The sequence below is a fragment of the Anomalospiza imberbis genome, chromosome 4, assembly GCF_031753505.1.
Source record: "Anomalospiza imberbis isolate Cuckoo-Finch-1a 21T00152 chromosome 4, ASM3175350v1, whole genome shotgun sequence".
In the NCBI taxonomy this organism is placed as follows: domain Eukaryota; kingdom Metazoa; phylum Chordata; class Aves; order Passeriformes; family Viduidae; genus Anomalospiza; species Anomalospiza imberbis.
Window position 1 is genome coordinate 38,815,182 of NC_089684.1, and position 27,625 is coordinate 38,842,806.

Genomic DNA, 27,625 nt, shown 5'->3' on the forward strand with positions numbered 1-27,625 from the left:
TAATCCATGGCACAGAAAATTCGAATTGTAAGGACATGCTCAGTTCTTCCCAGTGCTGCTGATTTTTTAGTGTCGCTGCTGCATGAGGCACGTCACTGCCAAAAGAAACATTTTTCTATGGATAATTTTCATTCCCTTGACTTCAGCATAATCCAAAGGGATCGGTGGAATAGTTTTTTGTTATTTATTGATGCCACAAACTTGAAATGTGCCACTACAGAAGAGAGCAAACCGAACTGAACAGATGAGTGCCTGCACACAAGCAAAATGAGCTTCCCCCAAGTCTATAAAATCTATAACAGACTTTTGAGACTTAATAGTTAAGTTGATGGAGGACAGCCAAGACTACCAGTGCCATGACTTAGGGAAAAGGCTGCAAGTACAGCTTAAGGTCTATGAAATTCATGTACCATTTAGAGGGCAAAAGCTAGGAAGAAAACTATGCTGCCAGCAAAACAGCCCCTTATTTAGTACATGGCCTTTAGAAAGCAGCTTGGTGCAGGTAGATAAAATCCCATCTCTATCCTAGCTTAGCGAGTGGCACTGAAAAATAACTCTGCCTTGAACCTTGTGGCCTTCTGTCAGAGGAGGAAAACAAAAATGCTGCCATTTTTCATAATTTCCATCCTCTTCCTAGCAAAACACCTCTTTCATGCTTGTTCAGCTTGGCTTATCCAATAGCTCCTTTTCATGCTGAGGAGCATGTGTTAAAATCCCCAGAGGATTTCTGCCTGGTTTTTTAGCCTGAGCCTGTAATTTGTCTTCCCATTAATATTCCTTGGATGTAACTGTTGTGCCCCTGCTTTCAGATGTGACAGTGAACACTGCTGGGCTTAGAACCACAGTGGTTTCAACACACACTGGTGATTTGACCTTCACCAAAGGGTGTTCCCTTAGGTGAAAATCTTTAGGTGAAAAATCATTCTGAAGAGAAGCATTAGGATTTTACTGTGCCAAATGGTGATTATGAGAGACTCAGGAGAGGTAATAATGACAGCAACTTCAGCACTCTGCACTGATTTCCTGGAGATCCTAGAAGGGGTGTGTAAAATCTCCCAACTGCCACTGCTGTGGTGAAATAAGCAGCCAGAAGAGAGGGAAAAACGTGGAAAAGATCTGAGCTCAGCTGTGGGCTCAGGGCAAAGCAGCAGAGCCATGCCAATGTGGGCAATCTGTGCCCATGGTTCTCACTCACAGCAGCTCCTTGTTGTGATTAACAGGGAATGGCTCTGTTGCAGAGTGGTCTGTGAGGACTGGGGAAGCAACATGAGACAGCTTGGTTTCTGCAGCACAGCCTGATATATTCCATATGCTGCTGGAGCAGTTTTTTACTTCATCCCTCTTTATCTAGGCAGCTTCAGATGGAGAAACATCTCAAGCGAGGAAACAGAAGGCAGAGGGAAAAGTCAGAAACCCTCGTCTGGTTTCTACCAGGGTTGAACACTATTTGCTTTGGCTTCCAGACGTGGCAATTTAGCAACAGGAAATGTCAGCTCATTAGAGCCATCGCATGGCATGGCATGATGATAGCAGCGGCTCCGCTGGCAGGGCTCCAGCCATCCCAATCCACAGGGAAACGGCACGGTTTGATGGGAAGGGCTCGATTTCACTCTCAAGGCAGGACAGTTTAGTGGGCTAGTTGACTTGGCAGGCTGTTAACAGAATTAATTTGATTGCCTTGGCAGTGGTAGGAGGATGCATGAAGGAAACCTTCTGGCTCTGTTGCCAGTGTATAATACCAAATGATTATCATATACCATTGAACTGGTGCTGGATGAAGCATGTGTGAGGGCTTGCAACAACTTTACCAAAAATAGTAAGTGCCATTTGAAGCTGGCAAACCCGTGCTCAAGAGAAAACAAGCTTTCCAGTTAAAGCCAGTCAGAACTTCACCCTGCAGGCCTGTTACTTGTCATGTTCCTGGGCTGTGTCATTTTTCATCCACGCTCCGGCCGTGAAAGTACTGCTTTGTATTATCCACCACTGAATTACATTAAAAACCACAGCTGTCTGCTGTTGATGGAGGCTGTTTCCACTGGAGGATGGATACCTGCATTAATGACAGCTGGATTTGCTGTTGGACAACTTGTAGTCTTGGCATCCAGCTTGCTATTTTGCCTGAAAATGCATTGGAAAGCGTGTTGCTTGTGGAGCTGTGCTCTTTACGTATGTAAACCTCTCAGATTTTTTTGGAATGAAAGAAAAATCCACTTGGCACATGTTTGGTTTGTATAAATACCTTTTCTTTAGGTACTTAATGCAATGCAAAGGGTGATGGAGAAGAAGCTGTAGGATTTAGCTGGCCCTTCAGAGGCAGGTCTCTCACTCCAAGTGACTAATGGTAAAACAGGCATTCTTTTCATCCAAAGAGCTAAAAGCATTCAGGAGAAACCAGTTGCCTCCCCATATTTAAGGCTGGAACTCAGTTTCCATGATCAGGCTGATATTGGCTCTGCATCCAAAATCAACACAAAATGGAATATCTATCTGGAAGCTGGCACAAGACTTGTGTCTGACGAAGAGGTTTCCTGAGAGATTTGGGATGGAGTGCTATCAAAGGTTTCTGATTTTGGACACTGAAATGGAGCCCATTGCTCCTCCCTCTCCCTTTCTCTCACTGTATGACACACATACATAACTACTAGATTGTCTGTTGCAGGTGATGGCAAAAAAAAAAAACAAAAACGGGGGAGGAAGGGAGAGGAAAAACAAAAGTTTAAAGCATCAATATTTATTTTCTGAAATCATCAATAAAAAATTAAAATTAAAGCACTGATCTCCTACAGAATGTGTTAACAACTTTGTTAGCGGTATAGCGAAGATAAAAGCCTGGAAGATAAATTTCAAAAATTTTTTGTTACCTATGGAAAGCAATTTAACTGGAGTCAGAGACAAGTTTACAACAGACTTCAAAACTTCCTTGCTGTTGTAGGTTGTTGATTGGGTTTTCTTTAACAATAATTCATTCCATGATTTCCTACACTTTATAATCTCCACTGGACCTGAGCACTTGCATTTATATTTCAGTGTTCACATTTTCTTCCTGCAGTGTATGCACGTGCAGGTACATAGCTCTACATGCACACGGGAGCATGGAAAGCTCAGAAATTCCTAACAGAAAATATCACCAAGCTAATATTTTAATGGCAATTTCTGCAGTGTAAATAGATTTTCCATACAGATAGATCAGCTGTCCTGGACAGTTCTTTACCCAGGACCAGTTTATGACTCTGCAGCCCACAACAGGTGGCTTGTCTGCATGAGATCATACACCAGGGACATCCAAAAGATTCCTGGTACCTCACACTCAATCCAAGTGATCTGCTTTTATAATTCATGATGTGATTGAAGGAGCAGTAGCGTGACCAGCACTTTGCAGCACTGCTCTCCTGCTCTTCCTTCTGCAGGGGTCAGTGGGAGGGGGAAATAAATGGAAGATAAGAATATATGGATTTTGGGGGGTTGTGCCTTGCCAGCCCCCCAGCAGCCACCATGCAGCCTTGATGTCCACTGTGCCCTCAAATGAACAGGGCAGAGCTCCCTGTGGGTGGAAAAGGAATGGGAAGGGAAATGTGACCTCTCCACCAGTGTTTTTTTGTGCTGGTTGCCAGTGGCTCTGAGAGAAAGGGACCATGACCTGATCAAACAGCTGTGGCCCTGAATGCCTGGGGAGGCAGGAAGAAAAGAGGGATAATGGCTCTGGCAGCTGGAGCAAAACGGGAGGGTAGGGGCATGAAAGGGCTGCTGCTGGCAGCTGCTCCGGGTGCTGGGGCACAGATTCCCCTCCGAGTTCAAACAGGGCACTGAAGCCTGTCCCAGAGCTCAGCTCCCCAGGGAGCAGCTGGCATGGTCCTCATCCTGGTGGCTTTGGGCTGGACACCTTCAGGTAGGACAGGATGGCATGGTTTAGCATGGCATAGGAGAGAAAAGGGCTGGTAGGAAACAGAATATACCCTGTGAGGAAGGTCAACCAGAGGAGGTGAATGGGCAGCAAGCTCTGAAGAGAAGAAAACATCACAGAAAGGGAAGCAGAAAGAATTAAACCTAAAAATGGTCTAGTTTTCCTGCAGTTTAATGAGGACATGGTGAGGGTAACTGTGCACCAGCAAATAATGCCATTCCCATGATTCTGCCTAAAGAACTTAAGATCTCATTTGAAATTATCTATCTATTCTATTATATTCTATTCTATTTATTAATAAGCAGCACTCTCATTCCCAATGGAATTTCACAGCCAGATTCTTTCTTCTGAATATCTTTTGTAGGTGGAACTTGAATCTCTTAGGATGTGCCTTAAAAAAGTAATGCCCAGAGCTCAGAGCATAACAAGCCTGGTAACCCAACAATGACAATATTAACCAGTTTCAGAGTCTGCACCTGGTCTTGGTGATGCCTGCAGTTCCTTTGTGGTTTTGCATTCATATTTTCCCTGGTTTCTTTGTGCTGTTTTCTCACACTCACATGAGCGGGGGAGCAGGCTGAATAATTAATGGTTTAAAGGAAACAGTGACTGTGAGTGAAGCTCTCTCAGTAGCATAAAGGGGAAAAAAACTGAGTTGTAATCAAAGAAGTTGCATTAATGTCAAGAGATGGAAATGTTCAGAAAAATAGAACTGGTTTAGGACTGTCTTTTACATTCTTGTTTCATCTGTTGGCTATGGTGTGGCTCTATGACTTTAAATGAAATTAGTTTCAGAGAAACACGCTGGATTTAGTGAGGTGGGTGCAGTGCATGGAGTATCACTGGCTGTAAAGGTTGTCTTCTGTAACTTGAAATTATGTAGATCAGGACTATATGTAATTTTTTTCTTCATGAACACATTAGGTCTGACAGGAATTACTGCATTTACTCATTATTGATGTTCAATGTGTTGATTCAACACAAGTGCATTGATATCTTTCCCAATGTAACAGGAATTTAAATATCCATCAATTTGGAAAAGAAGGATTTTTCTTCTTCTTGAGGCTGATGTGCATTAGGTTACTTTGAAAGGAAAAAAAAAGTAGGAATCCAGTAGTTGCTGGGAAGAGCTATAGCTGGTTTTCCACCAAAAAAAAATGTACCATGCATGAATGTATATATATTTTTTCCATCTCTGGTAGCCATTAAGAGAATTTAATGATTTTGTGGAGGGCAGAACATGGTCCTGGAGAAATATCAGGGGACTAGTACCAGGTTTGTTGGAAAGTCCATATTCACTTGGAACTCACACCCTTTAACTCTTTGGTGTTCTTAGCAGGGACTTGATGTACTTGTAACCTGAGTTTCGGCCATTGTCAGTGTGAAAAGCAAACAGGGACACGTCCTTCCACGTATTTTCAAATACACCACCACATTTTTCACTGTGGTGAAATCTGCCCTAAGGTGTGCCCTTGTGCTCAGCCTGGAGAAATATTCTCAGGATGATTTTTTTGACGTGTGATGGCAAAAAAATTTTAGAGTGCTTTATCAGAGGTTATGAGACTGTTTGGAAAATAGGACAACAGTGAGAGGTTTGAGGCAGCATGAACATACCCTTTCCAAGAGCATCTCTGAAACCACTGAAGCCTCTCTGACACTAAACTGCAGTCTTTAATGGTCTGAGCATAATAACAACAACAGCAATAATAATAATAATAATAACAATAATAATGATTTAAGGGAAATGAAATAATAATAATTTTGCAGCTGATCTGTGTTTGTTTCCTTTTGTGGTTCTGGCTGGAGGCAGCACACAGCTGGTGGGCCATGCACGGTGTGAGCTCTTTCCAGCCTGCACCATTATTTTCAGATCAGCAGCTTTCTTTTGACTTGCCCTAAACTCTGCCCTGTTCAGAGGAATAATGTCTGCAGGGGAGATACCTTCAGAATAGCTCTCAGTCCCTCTGTGATGATTTTCCCAGATCCTTTTTCATTACTTTTTTGTTGTTGTTGGTGGTGGTGGTTTTTAGGTCCATAAGTGTAGCAGAGAGATTTGTGTGAGAGGCTTGATTAAAGCCCAGCTGCTCCATGCAGTCTGGATCCCAAAACATCAGGACATTTTTGGGTAAGTTCTGCCATCAATAGTGATGCAGCATTATTCTTCTTCCCAGGTGTTAAAAACCCACCAGCACTGACAGCTTCTCACAACACAGGAGTATTTAATGGGGAAGGAACATGAGTTTGCCAAGAGAACCCTTTGCCACATGGAGGCCCTAAAAGTTCATTACAAAACACAGATACTGCTGGTGTCACAAAGGCACTGCCACAGTACAGCATTTCATGTGGCTTTGCCATGTTTCACCCAAAGCATGGCTAAAGTGAACATAGAAAATTAGCTTTCCTTTCTGAGGTTATTTGGGGTGATTTTGGAAGTCTCTCTTAGGGCCTTTACCAGGCTTGTGAGGACAAATCATTGAATTGCCTTGTTAGCTGCCCCATAATGAAGGGGCTGGCCCTATGGAGACCTCCGGGAGAGGGAAGAATGGGGGTCCTTTTTTTTTATTATTTTTTTTAGATAAACAGTTTTTCCCAAAAGATAAATTTGCATTCCAGAGGCAATACTGTGATTTTTCTAAGTTTACCTTCTCTGCCACTTTGGGCATGACAGCTATGGAATGACCCACCTGCAAAATCAAACACCAGCAAATCCATCATGGGGCTTCCTGGGAGTTGCCTCAGGCAGCTCTGGCTTCTGGAGCCTGAAAACACCCCTGGGGAGGAAAAGACATTCCCATTCACAGAAGGGCCAGTCCAGCCAGAAAATGATTCCTGGAGGCCATGGCACCCTCTGGCTGCCCCTGAGGGAGCTGGATTACCACTGACAGCCAGTATTTTTGTTTTGTTGACACTTTTTTCAGGCACAGTATTTTAATGACAAATTTAAGCTGGTTTTATACACAAAACTTTAAGTTGAGGCACTTTTTTTCCCCACAAAATTTGTTTAGAACACAAGGAAAGGAATCTTTAAGCCCTATCTATTAAGGGTTTTCCCCACAGAGAGAAGATCACATTGCAAAGCATCCAAAGGAACACAGTGTATTTCAACAGGTGACTTTGTATTCACTGCCATTAAGAGCTCTCTGGCTCCCCAGCTGTCACAGACACGTTACCAAATTTTGAGTTGCAGAGAAATCATTGCATTTGTTGGATTATCTGCTGGAGTGAATAATCCAAGAGCCCACAAAACCAGACTCTGCTCATGAGTCATCCTGTAACCTGAGGGGAGTTACTTACCACCTCTTTGCCTCCAACTCCCCAGATAAACTGAAGAAAAATCAAAGAAAATCAATATCCTTCCCCACCCTTCCCTTTTGCCAAGTACTTTCAAATATTCAGGCAAAAGGTGATGGGCAAGTGAAAACCGCCCTGCGTTGGGAAATGTTTCCATTTCTGATTTGCAGAGGAAAGCAACAATTTTACCCCCTCTCTTTGAAGAGAGGGAGAGAAGTGATGGTGCTCAAACTAAAAAGAGATTTGTTTTATTTTGTTAATTGCAGTCCTTTTGAAAAATGATCCTCAGCCTGCCGGTGAGGTGCTAATTAATGTGAGGATGTGGTGCACCATATAATAAAGGCTGCTGTTGAGGAATGTGAGTGAAGTAGGGATTGTTCCCGAGGTGCTGATGTGTAAACAAGATTGCTGCAGAGGTGGGCCACAGGTAAGCTTGACTTTGCATTTTTTGCAAGCTGCTGCCTTGCTCTTTGTGTTCATTTGTAGATATTTTCCACAGTGGGAAGGTGAGGAAGAGAAAAATCCCTCCCTTGTAACCACCACTCTGAGCTGTCAGGCACTGCACAGCTCCTGTCTTTAGGATAGGGAGATGCTCAGAGCAACAGAGCTAAAAAATTGCTATGTAGTGAACAATCAGCATTTAAAAGCCTAATTAAGATTCTCTAATTATATTTGACACTCTGATTGTCTGATTGTACATGGCAGTGGGTAGCTTTGGCCCCACATTGACAAAAGCCTTTTCAGTCAGTAGACACTCAATGGCATTTTAGTTCTGCATCTTAAATTTTTTCAGATTTCATCTTGATAATTTTTGGTTTTCAGACAGAAACAATGCCCCATTCAGGGAGAAGAATTTATTATCTCTCTGGTCCACAAGTATGTAAAATTTTCTTAAGCTTCAATTCCAGAGGCTTCTGGCCTTCTTAAGTCTCTGTTACAGAGGCTTCTGGCTTAATATTTAAGACTTATGGAGGGGAACTTTGCTGCCATATATTGATAATATTGATGATAACATTGATAATAGGGTAGCAACTGTGGACTACCCCCTCAATGACTCTCTTCTGCAGCCAGTTTTGACTTAAAATTGAACGGCAAATCATGCCAGTGGCATATTTAAGAAATCCTGGAAGAAAATGCATCCCATGTTCCCAAATTGTGCGATGTCTGATCTGACTGTTACTGTCTGAAGTACAATACTCACAGATGGACTGGAGAGGGTGAATCTAAGGCAGAGTAGGCAAACAGCAGTGACTTGCTTGCAGGCAAGTTCAGCCATATTCTCCTGGGGAATTCAGTGCTCAGAAAATAATTTTTTCTGCCTTTTCTTTTGTATTATACAAGAGGACAAGCCCCAAGCACGTCCAGTTTGTGGATCCAGTGTAGGATCCTGCTCTTCAGCAGGTGTGTTTTGTTCAGATGCTGGAGAGGAAGTCCTCCAGATGTAAGGAGGTTGATATCCCAAGTTACCTGAGAAATACTGAGTATTCCCGGAACCCTTCCCAGTGCATGAGCTCAGGCTCACCAACTCCCCACCAGATGTGTCCACTTCTTTAGAAAACAAATCTGAATATGAGCAGTGAAGGAGGAACATCCTTTCTGCTAGAAGAAAAATAGGGAAAAGATAGATTGGAATAGCTGGGATTGCTTACACTCATTACTCAGAGCCAGAGGAAGTAGCTGAGGGTCAAAGGAAGGACAATAGGTCCAATCCAGAGTGTGTGGAGGCAACTTTTGATTGTCAGCTGGCCAAGGTTAGTGTCACCATGCTGTCAGCAGTGCTGCAGTCCATTGGGAAGTGTCCAGCGGAGCACAGCTGGGTGAGGGACATTCCAGGCCCTCAGCAAACAGCTGGGGTCACGGGGAGAGGCAGGGCAGCTTCCATGCAGGTGCCTTACGGTCCCCAGCTGTTGTGGGGACACCCCCTGGGGAACATCTGGCTGGGAATATGGAGCTGGAGCAGACCAGGCTTATGCCACTCAGGGCTTTCTGACCTAGAGTACAGGGTGGTCAGAGGTTTTTCCAGCAGAGAGGAGATGCTTTTCTAGTGTGATATACCAGCAGATGAGGGAAAAGGGAGAGGATCAACCAAGCCCCTTGAGAGAAGAATTTTTCACCTGAAAAATGTATCATTGCATTGTGACTAAAATGTTTTCTCAGAGAAAACATTGTGGTTTCCTCTTTGGGAGGAGGAAAAAGAAGAATATAATTTTGACACATTGAGGTCTTTCTGCAGTGGGTTGTGTCTTCTGAAGGTTGCTTTTTTTCTTTCTAGAAATATTTCTGAATTCTTGTGCCACTGTATTTTCAACTCCATGGTCTAAAGGGAGAATAACTGGGAATATCTATATATATATATATGTTAAAAAGCCTCCACAGAACATGCTAGATAGCAATTCTATTTACTGATTTCTCTATATCTCTATATATAAATTTTCTATAACCCTGCTGGCTATAAGTTTCATAAAGTAATAATTTTTTCAACTGCACTGTTTATATGGTGTGGAGATATGCTTTTTTGGCAGTCACAATATTCCAGGCTTGTCATATATTTCATGTGGAAAAGCAGAACTTTCCCAGATGTGGAATAGCAGAATTTGGTGGTTTTATTTTTATATTTACCTTGATAGGGCCAAAGTAAAATCTTATTGATTGTAAACTACTGGGGAACCATTTGATCAGCATTGAGCAGAGTACAGAACTACTGGGTTTTTTTTCCCAGTCTTCAAAGAATCATTAGCTATTTTAGAAAATTACTGAATGTCTTCAAAAGCAACCTTGGGCAAGAGATCCTTTTGTTTCCGAAGATTTTCTCCACTTCCCACACGCATTCTGGATATATATTTAAGGCAGAGAGAGCTCCAGGCTGTTTGTACAATGAAATTGGCGGGAGGCAATCTTTCATTCACTCACACAATTGTGCCCTTAGAATATGAGCTATGAACACAACTAATATGCTAACTAAATGATTTGAAAAGATACCAAATAAAATAAACAGTTCCACATCAGCTCAGTAATAAGAGTAATCTTACTTTCAGTAAGTACATTTTATCTCGAAGGCTCCCAGAGCTGCCAGCACTTTGCACATGTCCAGCCACAGATCAGAGCTTGGTGAGCAGTGCTGCTCCCCATGGGGAGCACAGTGCCATGCACTGAAGCCTACTCAGGAAGGGGAGCTGAAAGCCAGATTTGGAGTAGAAAGTGCCTGTGGATGGAAGATTTCATAGGACAATTCTGTTGTGATCAACCAACACAACATGCACACATTGCCTCTCCAGTGGCTTGGGTTGTAACAGCCCAGTATTTCTGAGAAGCAGCACTGATAATCAGAGAACCATAGACTGGGTTGGGTTGGAAAGGAACTTGGAAAGATCATGTCATTCCACCTCCCTGCCATGGGCTGGGACACCTTCCCCTAGACAGGGTTGATCAAAGCCTCATCCAAATGCGTTTTGAACACTTCCAGGGATGGCACATCCACACCTTCTGTGGGAAACTTTCACCAGTGCCTCACCACCCTCACAGGAAAGCATTCCAGAAACTTCCCAGAACCAGCTCTGGTAAGCAACACCATACTATTCCTCTTCCCTCAGCTGGGGTTTTTCTGGATGTCCCAGACACCAGATATATACACAAAGGCAAATTTCCACCAGTGTGGGTTTTTTTAAGGGAACTCTGGTGGAGAAGAAATAATTTCTGCCTGTTGCATCCACAACAGTGCGGGTGAAGAGGAGCACAGCAGCTCACATTAACTGAGAGTCACCTCATTACCCTGCTGTAACTGTATCTCAGAGGTAGACAATAGCCACAGGCTTAGATTTTCTAAAAATTTATCTGTATCAAAAGGGATCTTGTACAGGCAGAAAGCAGCAAGTCAATTTTTTCCAAGAGCAGCTTTGCCATTTTAAGCAGTTGTTGGCTTAATAAGTGAAATAGCTCAGGGCTGTGTGCATGCCACAATGATTGCATTCTGTAAGAAAAGACTGTGCCTGTGGGTCTCCAAGGTTCAGAGCCAAGACTAGTCATACTTGTGGTCTTTAAGTCACAACCCCAAGCTATTCTCACCACCGTAGATAAGGGATAGCTGATCATAAGAATAACACCGATTCCAAAATAACTAACCACAGCAAAATTAAAATGACCTAGTGGAGCAATACAAAGGGCGTGTGATTGACAAGATAGCTGTTCTTTGAAATGTGCTGCAGGCAGTAAATAGAATCTTATGCCCATAAGGTATTTTCTATCTGAAAGCCAAGAATAATGATCTGGCATCTGTCCTTCCTGAGTGAGGATTCAGTTTTCAAGGCTGCGGCAGCTCTCTCCCAAAAGCTTCTGGAAGTGATAGCAGGGCTGTGCTCATGGCTTGTAATTATACCATGGGGTGCTTCTCCTCTTTCTTTCCAAAAGGGCTTCTCTCTAATATAAACAGCTGTGCAGGGTGGAGGGAAGTTTTGCCTCTTACACTTGGCTTACATGGATTTAACTCACATTTGCATTTCCTTGGAGTGGGCAGACAGGCAAGGAAATGCAAGGGCCAATTCCTAGTTTATCTTTGCCCCCACCAAAATCCAAGTGTCATTTCTGCTCATTTCTACCAAAGCAGCTGCAGGGCTCTGCTATCACTGCCTTGTAATCACTGTAATATTTTCATTTCCCCTGTTTGTGGCATGTTGCAAATATAACCACGTAGGGCTGTGAACTCTGACATTCCATGGACCTGATGCCAGTAGGGAAGAGTCAAGTTCCCAAGGTCTGCAGCAGCAAGATTTGCCCATAGCACTTTGGCAGCCGATCCCAGCACCTGAGCTGCACGACCATTCTCACCTCACAGGAGCAACAGGAATCAAAAAATGAGAATAAGCCAACAGTTATTTGGCTTTTTTTTTTTTTTTTTTTTTTTTTTTTTTTTTTTTTTTTTCTCCTAGTATAGACAGGAATGCAATCTGGTGAACAGAAAGCTCTTGGAACATGTCAGATGGCTTTGAGGAAAGCAAAATGTTCCTTCTTTCAAGAATGGTATATTTTCTGATGTTGTCATGGAGCTTTTTGTTGGGTTGTTTTGGTTTGTTTTTTAAGTGGAAAGGAGAATTGTAACTTCCTTTACACCAGTGCATTCGCATAATACGTTCCTGCCTTCAGGTACTGTATATCATTGTTGTGAGTACATTTTGACATCTCTCACACTTCCAGCAGTCCAAAGATCCATGACAGAGCTGAATGAAAACTTTTTTTTTTTCTTTTTTTTTGACTTGGCAGAAGCAGTAAGAACACATAAAACCTGCCAGCTGTCAAGGATGTAAATGGTGATTTTGTTTCACTTTTTTAATGAATTAAAGAAGGATTGAAATCTGTCCAAAGACAGCATGTTGGGCCTTGCAAGGAAAGAAAAAAATGAAAGGGAGGGATTTTTTTTTTCTTTTGGCAGTTATGCTCATAGAGTGTTTATTCTTGGTAGCACAGTATAGGACAGAGCTACTCTCCTGGAAGAGCCTTGTCTGTGGCAGGAACTGGTTTCAAGAGAGAAAGCATTTGAGGGATTGAAAAAAGAATTTAGTTCTGCCTTATTTCAATACAGGCACCTAAAAATTACAGCACTCATCACTACTTTGGAGAAGGGTGGCAGCAAATCAGTGGCAGAAGTCATTTTGTGTGCCATTTACAGGATGAAGCCAAACTAAAATCTGATGGATTTTTTTTTATCAATCATGTTTTTGCTGCTATCTTGCTGACACCACTTTTTGGAGTGGGGACGGGTGTGTCTTTCATCTGTCAGGCTGGCATCATGTACTTCTGAGGGGACTGTGATTAGTCCCTCTGATCTCTCCTTTTTCCTCTTCAGGTGTGAAAATACGGTAAAGAATTAGCCAGGTGCTTTGCTTTTTATGCCCTAGTTTCTGCTTCTCAGCTGATGTCCCATTCCAGAAGCAGCCAATTTCAGGTCATGTTTTCAAGCTGTGAAGGGTTATCAGTTATGAAGGCTATCTCAGCACCTTGAAAATTGAATTGCAGATGTCTTAAACATCTGGCAATTTCCCTCAGCACTGGGAGAGGGAAATGAAGCCTGTTCTTTAAGAAAATGGAGTGCCTCACATCAAAACAAGCTCACATTGACTGATGTTCCTGGACCAAAGACCATCCTGGAAGCACAGCCCAGCTCTGGATTTGGGTCAAGCCAGGCACAAGCTCATCTCCAGTAGTGTGGGCTGAGCTGGTCCTGTGTACATCATGGAAGAGGTTCCATGTGCCTGGCAGGAGGTGCATGGAGCACATTAGGTCTTGCAGAGATTTACAAACAGGATTCAACTTGGCCTCTGTGAACAGACCTATTAATCCAATGTGGCTTCTCAGGTAAGCCAGGCTAGGGCTGTACTGCAGCCAGGTGATTTAGACAAAATAGAAAGGAAGAAATTTGTTCAGACAAAACAAAAAAGAACACTAGCTTCTTCCAAAAACCTCAAGATGGGCCCAAATTTCTGAAGAAAATTTAGAACTTCCTTTTCCTCTCCTCACCTCTCCCCCAGTCTCCTAAACCTCTGGCACCTACCCACTTCAGCTGGAACAGAATGACTTTTCTCCAGTTTCCAGCCTCTCTTCAAGTAGGAAGTATAGAAAATCTCACAGGAAAGCCTTTTCTTATGAGCTTTCCAGGCAGATTTTTCTGAATAAAGAGAGCCTTACACAGTTCAGCTCTTTATTAAGTCTTCCATCCCCAGCTTGAATATAAGTCTTCAGACACAATATGTAATTACAGGATGACAATCTGCTAAACCCTACAACCTCTTCAGTAAACTTTGTAGGATTGTAGGAAATATAGTGACAGTTTGGACTCTTCAGTTCTATTTTTTTCAAGAGAAATTTTCATTTACAGCAGCATGCCAAGTAATTCCAGCACTTATATATCAGAGGGGGAAAGGGTGACCTGATGAAATGGGGCAGCTCAGTAATAAACATTAAATTGCAATATTTTCCTCACTTTGGGGCAGTTGTGCATATTCTGCAAAGACACAGAGCAGGTTCCACCTTGGGATCCTGCTGTTACTCGGCATCTTTTTCCTCAGTCTCTGAAATAGAGAAAGCCTGCTCAAAGAAATTTCCAACTTCCTCCTCCTTACTGGAAATGAAAGCACAGGAGATGAAAGGGAAGGAATCCCTCCTGCCTTTCCAGGTCACACTTTTCTCCTCCTCATTAGGTTCTGGGCTATCTTGCCCACACTGTGAGACCTCCCCTAGCAGGGGTGAGACTCATCTACCTTCACCAGTTGGGTCCACAGCATGTACACCATTGATAAAGGGATGAACAAAGCAATTTAACCACTTAAATCTTGCTCTGCGTGGACACAGGGGGAAAGACAGGAATGGCTGAGGGGGGAGGAGCCACCCAAGTCACAGCAGATTTCATGCCACCAACACACAACCCTGAGGTAAATCTTGTGCCAGAGAGAAGTCAACAGTGATTATTTACTCACTTGCTGAAGTGGTAATTTGTGCTGTATTACAAAAAGTTTTAGGTTTCTTGATGTATGGGATGCAAAAAGCCCCCAAATTAGGATGCTTGGGTTGGCACCTTCAATGGAGGGAAGGTGCCTGGTGTTTAGCCTCACTTTCTTTGATGGGGCCCCAGCGCTTAACCATGCTTAATCCTTTTTAATGAACACTTTGCTGATGCAAATCAGCCCACAGATGTCTATTTAAAGGAAAACAGTGAAAAATCTGTTGGGAGACTGTCTCTGTAAGATAGAGTTGGCCAAACTAAAGAGTGCCACATAAAGGTGAGTGGAAAAAAAAACTGCAAGTTAAAAACGTGCTTCAGGGAAGATGGTTCAGAGGAGAATCTTTTCCAAAGTGGTGAATTTTTCGTTTCATAGTTATGAAAAGAAAAATAATCCAATTCTACTCTTGCCTCCAGAAATAGTTCAGAACAGAGAAATAGAAGCACTCTTTCCAAACAGGACTTTCCTGTCCTTTAAAACTACTTTCTTTCGAAAAGCAGGAAAGAGCACAAAGTAACAGTGGCTGTTTTGCCAGTTGGAAAACATTTAGAAAGTGTGAGAATGTGAAGGGGGGAGAAAAATCACATCCTTAAGCTTTGTCACTGTTCCTCAGCTGGAAAAATATTGGAAAACAGAAAAATGTTTCTTTTTTCATACATCCTTAATTCAGGGAATGGTTCCATAGGAAAGCCATTGTCTCCCAGGAAAGATATTCCACTGAGAAAAATCAAGAATTTTCCAGCACTCTCTAACCACATGCCTTGTTTTCATTTCTACCCACTGACTGATAAAAAAGGCATTTGTCAGGCTGGATATTCACTCCTCCAATGTGTTATTACAAAGCATGTGACCAGGTAGATCCTTCTGAGCATTATAATTTTCCATTTTTTTCTCTAAGTGAATTTTTAAAAAGGGCTCTAAATATCCACTCACATACAAACAGGAGGGGAACAATTCTCTCTTAGAACCCTGCTCATTTAGGAAACATTTCAAACATTTTCAAGAGCAGGATTATGAAGAGCATATACGAATTTGCAGCTTGAATCATTGCTCAGTGACTTTTTAAGTTCAATTTGCCATCTCTAATTATTCTTATTTTACTGCTTTTAATACTTTGAACAGTTTTTGGAGGGCTTAATCAATCAAAAGTGTCACATTGCATAAAAATTTGACTTCCTTGAACTGGTGACCTTCCCCCCACATCATCCAGCTTTGCTTGATCACCCTTCCCACCCTCAGTGGTAGTTATCTTAATCACACAGCATTTGGGGTAGTCAGGACAGTGACAGCACCCTTTTGCCCAAGCCATAATTTGCAAATCATTGCACAAGGTGCATGCTTTCCCCCTTGCTCTACCAGAGGCTATTGCTTAAAAGATCCAGTTCCTGTAAAAACAATCACAGGTCAGCACTGAGAGAGTGATGGAAAGGCCCATTTCAGTCGTGTGTTTTTTGGCACGGAACCACGGCAAGTGCATAATCTGTATAAATGTTAGCTTTCTAAACAAACAGACCCTCTGGTTGCACAAAGGCACACAATAAGGTTGAAACTTGTTTCTTTCATTAAGCAACCTTTCAAAACTGGGGCTTGTTTTGTTCTAGACACCCGTCAATCCTGACAGATCCCAATAAACAAACAGCAGCAGTGGCAAGGGAGCCGACTGAGCTGCCCTAGACCCTTTGCTTTGTTTCCTTTCCTTTCCTCAAGTATGGAAGTATTTAGTCCACTATCCAAATATAGAGATGTTGGAGTGGGAATAGGGAAGTTTTTGGGGGTTTGTACCATGCTGGTGTGGGTGTCAGTGGAGCAGTGCCACCAAGCAATCCCATGGGCAAGGCTTGAATTCCATCCATGACCCTTGAGGGATGTTGGCGATGTAAACTTCCCACTCTGGATCTGTGAGGATTATATGGGAAAAGTCAGCTGCTGGCAATAGTCATCCCTCAATATCCTGTCCAGACCTGACCAAGCTGCAATACTCTAAGCAGGAATTATTTTGCTTGGTGTTGCTGTTGCAATTTCATCATGGTGTCACTGATATATACAAGAATTTGAGGGTTTTTTTCAGTCTAAAAAGGACAGCAGGAGTGATCTGTTTATGTGCAAAAGAATAGCCTGGAATATAAAGAGGAAAAAAATTGATCCATCTCCAGCAATTACATATATTTTTTAAAAGTTTTCTAAATATTTTAGTGCACTGAAGTACTTTTGAAAGAGATGGAAAAGTAGTGTTTTGTGTACACTGTGCTGAAAATGCCTTAAAAATCCATCATTCCCTAGCCATCTGTTTAGGAAGGCAAAGCTCTGCTGATGAAAAGACACAGATGTAGACAGCAGTCATCCATGTTAAAATGTTGTTTGTGTGTGGGCTCTGTTCCACCTCCTCCAACTGTCTTCTGGATGCTCATAGGTGCCCTTGCACCTGCAGGCAGGCCTACATTTCTAGGACAAAGTTTTGCATTTTACTTTCTAAAATCTAAATCAGCATTAATTATATCCTTTCACTGGAGAATACATAACATGCTACCTTTCTGGGAAAACCAGAACATGGAAAATAAGCACATGCTTTATCTGAGAATGCACACCTCATATGACAGTTAATGCAGGGATTACAGAAGATGTGATTTCTGTGCACTGACAATACAGACGTGCTGTTTCTGGAGGAGGAGGAATTTTGGGTTTAATGTAGGTGGGGTTTAAGTCATTCAGCAGTTTGTCTGAGGCAAAAGGGCAATACATGGCTTTTACTTAAAAGAAGGCACTAAGATGATTTACTGCTTGTCACACAACAGTAAAACAACACATGGTTACACAGGTCATTTAAAAACTAGTTTTTCTTTGATCTGCACAGTGTACATTCAATAGTGTATATTCATTTTCTTCTCAATGAGTAAAGGCATCAGATTAAAAAATTAAAAAAAAAAATTAAACCCACGAAAACCCAAACACAAACCAAAATTAACTCATCTTGTTCACTTAAAAACCCTTGCAAGTGGCTACAGTGAATATCCCAGCACTTCAACATGATTGACATGTGGGAGTCATGTTCTGGCATAAATATATCCTGATGAAGTTATGCCTTCAGTGGTCACAGAAAGTCATCCTTTATGTCTTTGTTCCTTTGTAAATAAGGTCTTAGGTAGTTCCCCTCCCACTTTCATGTCTACACATGATTTCCTAGTTTATTAACAATTTGGTGGCTTCCATTGTGTGGTGGCTTTTTTGTTGTTGACTGCCACCTCAGCTTTGCTAAAGTGTCTCTTGATTTGCAACTGTGAAAGGAGGTCTGGGGCTGGGGCAGTGTGACCCATCACCTCTCCTTGTCACACCCAAGATGTGCAGAAGGAAGGGATCAGGATTAGCAGATCCAGCCTGTTGCTGTGCTTCCATTCAGAGCTCAGAGACAGCAAATCTGTGGTATGCACTGATCATTGATTTTAGCACCACCAATCCCAAAAATCCCCTCTCAGTGCTCCCTGGCAGAAGCAGCACTCAAAGAGCTCGTCTGTCTCACCCCAAAAAGAGGACAGAAGAGCTGCACAGTCCTCCCTTTCCTATGAAACGGTTTTTACTTGCTTCCAAAGGTAGATAAATGCAACACAGGTTTTCCACAAAGTGCCTTAAGCCTGCTAAGAAAAGTAAAACAAAGCACAGTGAACTGCACCTTTGCTGAGCAGCTAAGACAGCAGATTAGAGCATTTTGTAGCTCAAGTGTGTCATTCACTTGGCAAACAAGTGAATTATATATTAATTAAAATGATATATTAAATGTTTATTTAAAATATATTAATTAAAGAGAATCATACATTAATTAAAATCCCTGAAAACTGTATTGAGTGTCTTTTTAGTGGCCACCGGATCTTGGTATAAATTAGACTGCTGAATACCTTACTGTCTTGATAGTGTGTTTTGACTCTTCCTCATTTTTAGAAAGAAATCTTCTGAAATGCCAAAAATCTCTAAAGGCATTTCTGACATTTCAGAAAAATATGCTGAGGCTCTTGTCAGCATGGAAAACTGCCTGAATATCATCAATAAAACACAATTAAACATAATTTTCTCTGAATTATGTCATATTTTCCATTTTTTAAAGTACGAAAGATATGTAGATGAAAACATTCAATTCTATAGACGACTTTAAAGTTCAGAATTGCCCTGGAGACCTTTGTGTCAGCCAAAGCAGATGATGTAATAAAATTACACATATAAATACAGGTTGTCCCTAAAACTAGAATCCTGTTTATTGGAAACTCCCTACCTTTGGCAATTATCATCAGTTGCTATAATAAATACTCCATTTCTGCAAAGCATAAGAGAAGCTCTGAAAGTGTTTGTGAGCATTTTGCATTGTCTTCCAACAGCCCCCAAACGAAACAGTACTCATAAATCCATCCTTTATCCTTGTTTAGTTATTAAATGTTTCTGTTGGATCTGCTTCTGAGACATTTGAACTTTTCAGCTGGTGCTTCAGTAATTTGTGACAAGTCATAAGTGATCTATATCCACTTTGTCAAGGGGTTTCAACAACCTCTAAGCTCTCATGATCTGTTGGCATTGCAACTCTCTGAAAACCCCCAAAATCTGACTTAAAACAGCTGAACTTTTCTTATGCAACACGTTAGCACTTTGTAGCCTTTTGGATGCCTTGACTCTGCCTTGATCTTGTTTAGAAACTGAATTCTATATAAAGAGTATATTATTATCCTTTTTATCTATGGACCTTACGGACAAACATATAGGACATATAGAACCATTGTTTACAATATGAAATATAATCAAAATATATGCACATACACTAGAAGTGGGACAATTGTGGAATAAAAATGTCAAGACAAGTGGCCAAGCACATTTGTGAAACTACAATTTAAAATTGATTTGAAATATAATCTTACATTTTCTTGGGCTTTTGCAGGTCACTTAGATATTTACACCAATTTGAAAGAGGAGCTGTATTTTCAGGTTAAAATCTCCGTTTGTCTATAATGTTTTCCTTCATGCCATTACTCCTCCCTGACAGGTGAGGGGAGGTTTTGACACTGTTAATATAACACAGGGTGTTAATCTTATAATCGCCCTGTCAGCACTTTGTGTCAGGGTGTTAATGGCCACCTTTCAGCCACTCAGGCTCGCCTGCCAATAAAAACACTGCCGGCTCCTATCCAACCAGCAGCTCTGCAGCTACTCTGCCCTATCCCCCAAGAATAAATACAAAATTTCACTAGCCATGTGGCTGTAAAAGATGCTCCTCTCTGTTTATTTCCTCTTCCTTCTCTGCACCCGTTGGCACACAAAGCAACTCTGACACTGAGGCCTTTCAATGCATTTTGCAGGCTTAATGTTATTTTAAAATATTCCAATTTTTTTTTTTTTTTTTTTTTTAATAAACATAGCACCTTGGACAGGATGAAATGGGATTTTTTTCTTTTTACCAGTGGGAAGCACAATGATTTTACACAGCACTTTGCTATGTAAATGTAACCCAAAGACAAATGCTGTATTTCTGTAATTTCTCAGTGGTAGCGATGAGTCCGTATTTTTCTCTCTGCACAGGAGAGGGGCTTTTCCAGCTTCCTGGCAGAAGGAGTTGCACAGTTCCAGATGACTTACTTTATATGCCTAGAGGAGCTTTATTACACAAAGGGGGACAAAGAGAGGAAGAGGGAGAGAGCACACACTCAGAATAATAAACAAAGAAGAATAAACAGTCCTGCAGTTATCCGTAGGGATTCCAGATGCTGCTCCATCCTTCTGCAAGGCCTGCCTGCCTCCCCGCACCTTTATGAGTATTAAATACAGGTTTACATTCAGCGAGGTTTGGGGAGGCCAGAGCTGTGATGAAACCCCACAGTGCAGCCAGTTTGCTGCTCTCACTATCTGGTGTTTGGATTTTTACTTAATTTCCTATAGGTTTCCTTTAATCGATGTGACGTGGCTGGTTCCAGCATCATGTGCTGTCCATCTGGATTTTATACTCCTTGCGTTTTCCTGTCTGAAAAGAAACAGACTTATGACCCAGCTCATTAGAACCCAGTTCCCAAAAAAGTAATAGTTTGCCCCTATACAAAAAGAAAATTGTTTCTCGTGTGGGATTTTAATGCAGACCAAAGCATAAACAATCACCAGTTTCTATGTCATACCCAGCCAAGGATGCAGTTAAAATTATTTCTGTATTAAATCAGGATTTGCTTTGTTTTTGCTTGCTGTGTTTTATAGTAAGCACGAATTCTGGAATTCCTATTATCTTGGATGCACAAAGATGTTCATTATATCACTACAGAAAAAACTTGTGGTTTTTTTCCACAGTCTTTCCATAGCAGTTCATATGCTTTGTAACAGCAAAATGAATATGAAAGGTCAGACACTCAGAACGGAAGAAGATACCCCTTATCTTTTTGTGATCAGGCATTAATATAGAAAATACATATAATTTTGTAAAGACAATGATATTGACTTGAATTATTTAGAATTCAATTATAAACATATGGGGATGTAAGAAGATCAATTATTGACTCCAAGAAAAGCCCAACCAGCCAAGAAGCCTCCACCTCATCCATTGCCAGTCTTTTTAGCAAGTTATTTAACATTTGGTTAATAATGCATCATATAATCAAAGAAAAGGTTTAAGTAGCACTTTATTGTGTATTAAATACTTCAAAATACGTGCACTACCTGGGGGATATAGAAAGTATTTAAAAGAGGAGGTCTGTCTCTAATTAAACTGACTGACTGGTTTATGCCATATTGCTTCCCTTTCTATTTTACCTGTTACCAGGGGCTTAAAAATACCTGTTCCTAGCAGAAGGGAGGAATGTCACCATCTGCAACAAGATCACTGGGTCAGCAGTTTGGGCAGTGGACAGAGGTCCAAACCTGCACATGGATGGAATGATGTGTGTGAGCAATGTAAGTGAGAGGAAAGAAAGGGAAAGAACAGCCCTTCCACCTGCAAATCCCAGAGGATCCTAAACTGGTCACTGCCTGCCAGGCAATTTCACATCCCAGTCATTAGCTGTGCAGGAATTTCAGAGTTTCATGTGTTGGTGAGGCTGAGTGGGTCACTGTAGTTCAAAACAAAGAGGTCCAAGATTCCTGTCCAAACAGCTGTGCTTCATATTTGAATTTTAGCCTTGTGCACTGTGAAAAACCTCAGGCCCAGTGCTCCCTGAGGAACTAAAAGGTCCAGACTTCAGCTGACCTTGGAATATTGAGAGTAGATGGTCAAGTCCCTCTTATATATCTGTGTATATTTAATTCCTGTGAACAGTAATGGGACAAACATCTGCAGAGTGAGGAGCAGCTACAGCCCTAAAAAAGCAAATTAGGAGAAGCCAAGAACAATCAAACTTAGTTACATTTTAGAATTTTGCCAATGCAATAGCTGTTCCAGAATTTCTTTACAGGTTAAGCAAACCTCTCCATCTGCAGTGGGATTTCATCTTCCCAACAGAACGTAGATATTCACCAGCTTTTCGGTGCTTTAGCTTCAATAAGCAAAGCAAGAGCTCCAAAAACTCTTCTGCAAAACAGAAGCAGCTGCTTGTAGAGATGAGACAGGATGGTAAAGGAGGCCTCTTGGGGATGCTGTGACAGGCACAGTGCTTACAGACTGCTGAGATGCAAGAAGGAGGGAATGCTCTTCAGTTTTGTGATTGCTGCAGCCTGGTGGGAAAGTGGTATTGGAAATCCATATGAACTTGATTTGGTATTTCTGAGGACAGAAGTTCTTTATTGACAGCCTGGGTGGTGCTAACATCAATGTTCCTCCTTGCATTTCATTGATGGTGTACAGAGAATACCTCTTGGGAAAAGGCAAGTTCACTCTTCCTGTTTTTAATTGGCTGTTCCTGAACCTTTGACTAGGAGTTATTTTTGGATTAATTTTTTTGGAGATATTAAGATTCTGTCAGTAAAATTTGTACTGAGACCACTGAAGCAATTTTCACAAACTACCACTGGATATAGCAGTCACCTGGTCTTACTTTTCAGTTGCCACCAGCCTGCTTTTGACCACATTGCTAAAATGGAGGTCTGAAGCCTTCAGCATCAGCTGAGATTCAGCCACAAGATGATTTATAGAGCGTGCACACTCAATTCCCTCATGACTCTACAAAAACTGTAGACCAACCTTCAGCAGCCCATCAACAATATTTTGAGCCATTCAGGCTCCTCAGATTCCCAAAAGAGACTGTCAGATCAGTGTGAGAAACGGGTCAAAGTGGAATATGTGCACTTGACTGTGTTACTGCTATGAGTCCTATGACCTGCAGGAGTCTATTCCATGCAGGACTTCCCAAGAAGGCAGGAGAAAGCTGTCTTCCATTTCTCTGACAGAAAGGTGCTTGTAAAGAGGAAGATATCCAACCCAATAAAGACCTACAGCAATAAAAAAACCTGGTCACATACTGGTCACATACTTCCAAAACTCTATGAAAGCTGCCCCATTTACATATGAGCTTAACACAGAAAAAGAATCCACCATAAAAGAGGAAACAGAGCAACTGTGAGACCTCAATAAAGCCAGTCAAGTGACTGCCTAATCTCCAGTGGTGTGGCAGAATATATGATCAGGTTTAACAGGTATGTGTTGTCTCTCTGGGAAAATGGAGATCCTAACTACTGTTATATTTGGAAAAGACACTGCAGATGTTTCTTAGTCATGTGTATTTCCCCAGTTTTATCAAGTTATCCTCTCCAGACCTTAGGTGGAAATGCTGGTCACAGCTAGTTTTGTTTCTGTATCAATTAATGGAGCAAGCACCAGAAGTGTGGCCTCCATATTTCTGGCAGGTGCTGGCTGGCATTACTTGTGACACAGCCTCTCTCTGGTAGAAAACATGTATAAAAGTAAATTATTTGATTGCAAAAAACCTTTGTGGAGATGATTTAAAACAAAGCAGTACCCAGCATGCAGGGTGCTGAAACTCCTCAAGGGAACAGCAGTTCAGTAAGTATAAATGGACACACAGAGACCTTGGTGTTGTTCCTATAGGGTTTTAAAATTCATTTGTTTAAGAGAATATTATCTTCTGAGATACTACGACTTGGAGAAGGTGGAACTATTTCCAGCTTTGTCAAGCTCTGTAATAATGGAAAGATCAGTCATTCCCTCTTCTTCCCACTTGTCTTCCCACTCTTCTTCCTGACATGCTGGCGCTCTTCTGTTGTATTGCTTTGGTCATGCTTTGCCTATGAAACAAATCTTAACAAGGTAATACTCATAATTTTTGATCTATTTTGAATGAATTCTGCTATTTGGTTTCCCCACATAAACACTTTGTTATGGAGAAATGATCATTTTAAGTCATGTTGAAATTTGAGGCTCATTGACTGCATGGTTGTGATGCTGTTAATTCCAACAGTAATAAATGTGTGTACATGTAGGGAAACAGAAAGATTTTTATTTTTCCACTGTCAATGAGAACAGAACCTAACTCACCTGAATTTTTGTGAATTCTCATATTTAATTCATTCAATTACATAATCATAAAGCTTTTTTAAAATATTCACTCTCTTCTGGCTCTGGCACTCACCATCTCTTATTCCTCTAAAATTGGCTTTTATATGCTGAATAAACAACCTTCTGTTTTTGTTATTCATATGCCATGTTATGAAAAATCTATAAACACAAGGCTTCACACTAATTATTAAATTGCCACCTTTTATTATATGGTAATATTTATTTCATTTATTCCAACCACTTTTTTCCCTCTTAATTCAAGATAGTCCAATGCCTTTAAACAGTATCTGCCTGGACCGATAAGAAATAGATTAAACTTCCCTTTGGTAGAACAGGAAGAATAGCTTTAAATTATTTAAAGTTCTGGCATTTCAGAGGAAATGATTTTCCCATTACAAGCTTGCTCAGTGTCTCAAACAACATCACAAGCAATTTTGATCAGAACAACTACATGATTTAAATAGTAAAACAGAACTCACACAGACTGCAATATCACAGCAGTTTCTAGAACACCCTTTCAAAGTCATTGATGCATCCTGAATTGTATCAATGATAAACTGGTATATTGAAAAAGTCCAAAACTTTACCCAGTGCTGAGAATCTGGTCACTGTGGAGAAAAGACCATGGAAAAATTGAATGCCTCTGCAGAGAAATAGATTCCTGCCTGGTTTCCTTCCGTCTTTACGAACAAGACTTGTTTCCAAATGCAGCTGAACTGAGATTACAGACCTGGTTTTGCTCTCTATGACTAACAGAGGGGAAACTTACTCAGCATTGGAAAAATAATGATGGTCCTGTTATTCTGAAGGATATAAAAACTGGTCTGTGAAGAGCAGCAGTTTCAGAATGATCAGCAGCCTGTGCATACTGGCACTTTCCTTTTCTGTTTACCGTATCTACATAAATATTCACTAAGTGTTTATTTGTAAGACTTCAGCTGGCACTTCTGTACACCCTAAAATTTCATTAGCTTCAGGGAGTGCATTACAGGATGCCAGCTCAGGCCTAAAGTCTTGAATCATGCATTGCATATTTCTTGCTATCTGAATTAAAGCCTGCTAGCACACTTCCCAATCCAACACCAGGCCTCTGGTGAATATTTATGTTGGAAGTCAAAAATCTAAAAAGATGAGGCTGCTTTGGAAATTCTGGTCTTAGTGACACGACAATTCATCACTTCTGTGCAGTTTTGGAGCTCTCATAACAAACATCACACAATGAGGTTTGAATCAAAGCAAGTAGCCAAAGTCAGTGGTAGGGTTTTCCTTCCTACAGCTTCTGCCAGTCTCAGCGAGGGATGTTTATTACAAACTTTTACAAATTATATGTTAACATAAACCCAAATTAAGTCCTTGTCTGGAACAAGCTCTTGTACGACTAGTATGGAGTTGTCTAAAAATACAGCTGGGAAAAGGGTATGACTTGAAATAAATAGAGTCATTTCAAGGGTAATTTGGGTTGCTATGTCTTCAACACGCAACTGAGAAATCTGTGATTGCTGAGCAGATTGGGTTTCTGGCTATTCTTTAATGTGTTTATATTTTCTGAACCAGCCCTTGGAAATACTGTTAGGACTGTGTTGAGGATTAAGTTTATTAGTGCTGCTTATTTCTTGGTAGGAGATGGATAAGACCATTATGATTCCACCATTTTATAACACTTACAAATTACACGCCCACATAAGTGCCTCTAGTACCAGATAAACAGAAGACCAGTCCCACCCTCTGGAACAACTCCCATATTTATTGTTGTTTGAAAGTCTTCCTGCAGCATCTTCTCTGACCTTTAAGTTACACTAAGGAAAACCATGAGCATGTGGATGCAAAACATGATATATCCCTGACAATTTCCATGCTCTGTCTCTCCTCACAGCTAAGACATTGAAGAAAATTTAAAAAATAAAGCAAAGAAATTGACATTTATTGAAGGGAAAAGGGTATAGAACTATGTCAAACAGAACACTGCAGCAGAATAAAGCCTGACAGTAAATTTAACTCTTTCTAGAGCTTTATTGCTTGTTGTAATTATTAATATCTTTAGTTAGAACACCATTTGGATATCATTAAAATAAATGCAAACAATCTTGGCCTATCCTTAAGGACACACTCTTTTTTGTGACACGCTCTTTTTGTCACTCAGCGCACTAATGCATTGTTTTTTATCATAGAGTATCATGTTACATACATCAAACCTCTTAGCAACATCCAATGTCCTGTTAAGGTGAAAATAAAATTGCACAGATTCATCATTACTCTGAAAATGATTCAAAACAAATGCTTGTGAACTGTATCTTCACTTAGCAAAGACTTACCAGCCAGTGTCTTCTCAACATGTCTTAGCCAGTCTCTAAGTTCACGCTGTGAACATGAACCTTCTGGAACCCAAGCATTCTCAGATGGAGCTTTGCCTTCACTTGGGTACCTGAGTTGCAACATCTCTACATCTTTATGGCTGTGGAGCAACAAGAGGGAGGAGAGAGGGACTCAAACTGAAGTGAAGTCTGTCCCTGAATAATTTAAAGCAGTAATTTAAATTAATCTATTTTGTCACTGAAACAGGCTACAAGCATTCACCAGGGAATGAGAACACCACCTCAAATTGCCCCTCTAGATCCACTAATGGATATCCTACTGCATGTTCATCAAGGCTCTTCCAGTAGTGGCTAATTGCATCTTCCAAAGCCAAGAACTTTGGCTGTTGGGTTCTTTTAGTATCACTTCTCTAGAAGTTCTAATTCATCTTAAATTAATTTCATCCTTAATGCAGCCAAATAACTAAATTAATTCCTTTCACAGACTTTGCCAGATGGTCTTCCAAGGCACACAAACACTCTCTGAATTATAGATAAGGCTACTTAGCAAACAATGCATTTCAGCACAATACAAATGCATACTCAAAGGATCATTTTTGTTATTGAACACCCCAGTTGTGATTAAAAAAATTGTATCTTCATAGTTTTGAAGATAGCAACAAATGAGCAAAACAAAATGTTGACAAAAGACAGTATTTTTGCCCCCTGTTTGCATGGAGAAAGGAATTTGAATAAAGAATTTTTTGCCTCTTCTTCTGTGGAATAACACCAGGAAATCTGTGTAGCAGGATCTTTGTGATCTTTTTCAGTTTGTTTCCTCCATAAATATTTCCTCCCATAGAAGGTAAGTGGAAGAAAGAACAAGTTGTAATAACTCCCTCAAGCATCCTCTGAACAGGAGTGCTACTGGTTCTTAGGGGTTGGATTTTGTTCTGACTTTTTAAGTTCAATACATAAGTGAGAAGACCAAGCAGATTTACTGAGCAGTCTGTGCCCTCAGGGAAACACAGATCTGCATGACCTACTCAGTGTCTTCCAGGCTTTATCAGTAGGGCTGAAAAGTCATGGTTCCATGATCATTGTCTGAAAAATTTTAAACTGGAAAAAGTGAATATTTACTTACAAAAATGAGTCCTGAAACAGCAGAAGTATTTGCTGTTGTTTTGCTCTGTATACT

The 27,625-nt window shown here is 41.0% G+C and overlaps 1 long non-coding RNA gene across 2 annotated transcripts in view; it reads left to right on the forward strand.

The window, feature by feature from the left end:
- LOC137472629 (uncharacterized) overlaps positions 1-27,625 on the forward strand; it is an 84,410-nt gene that overhangs the window by 53,982 nt on the left and 2,803 nt on the right. The window contains exons 2-4 of one of the 2 annotated variants that reach the window (XR_010998318.1): positions 5,932-6,026; positions 7,459-7,619; positions 13,095-14,119. This is a non-coding gene — a long non-coding RNA (uncharacterized lncRNA). Of the gene's footprint in view, positions 1-5,931; positions 6,027-7,458; positions 7,620-13,094; positions 14,120-27,625 lie in introns of those variants that run through there. The other variant, XR_010998319.1, reaches the window with a different exon arrangement.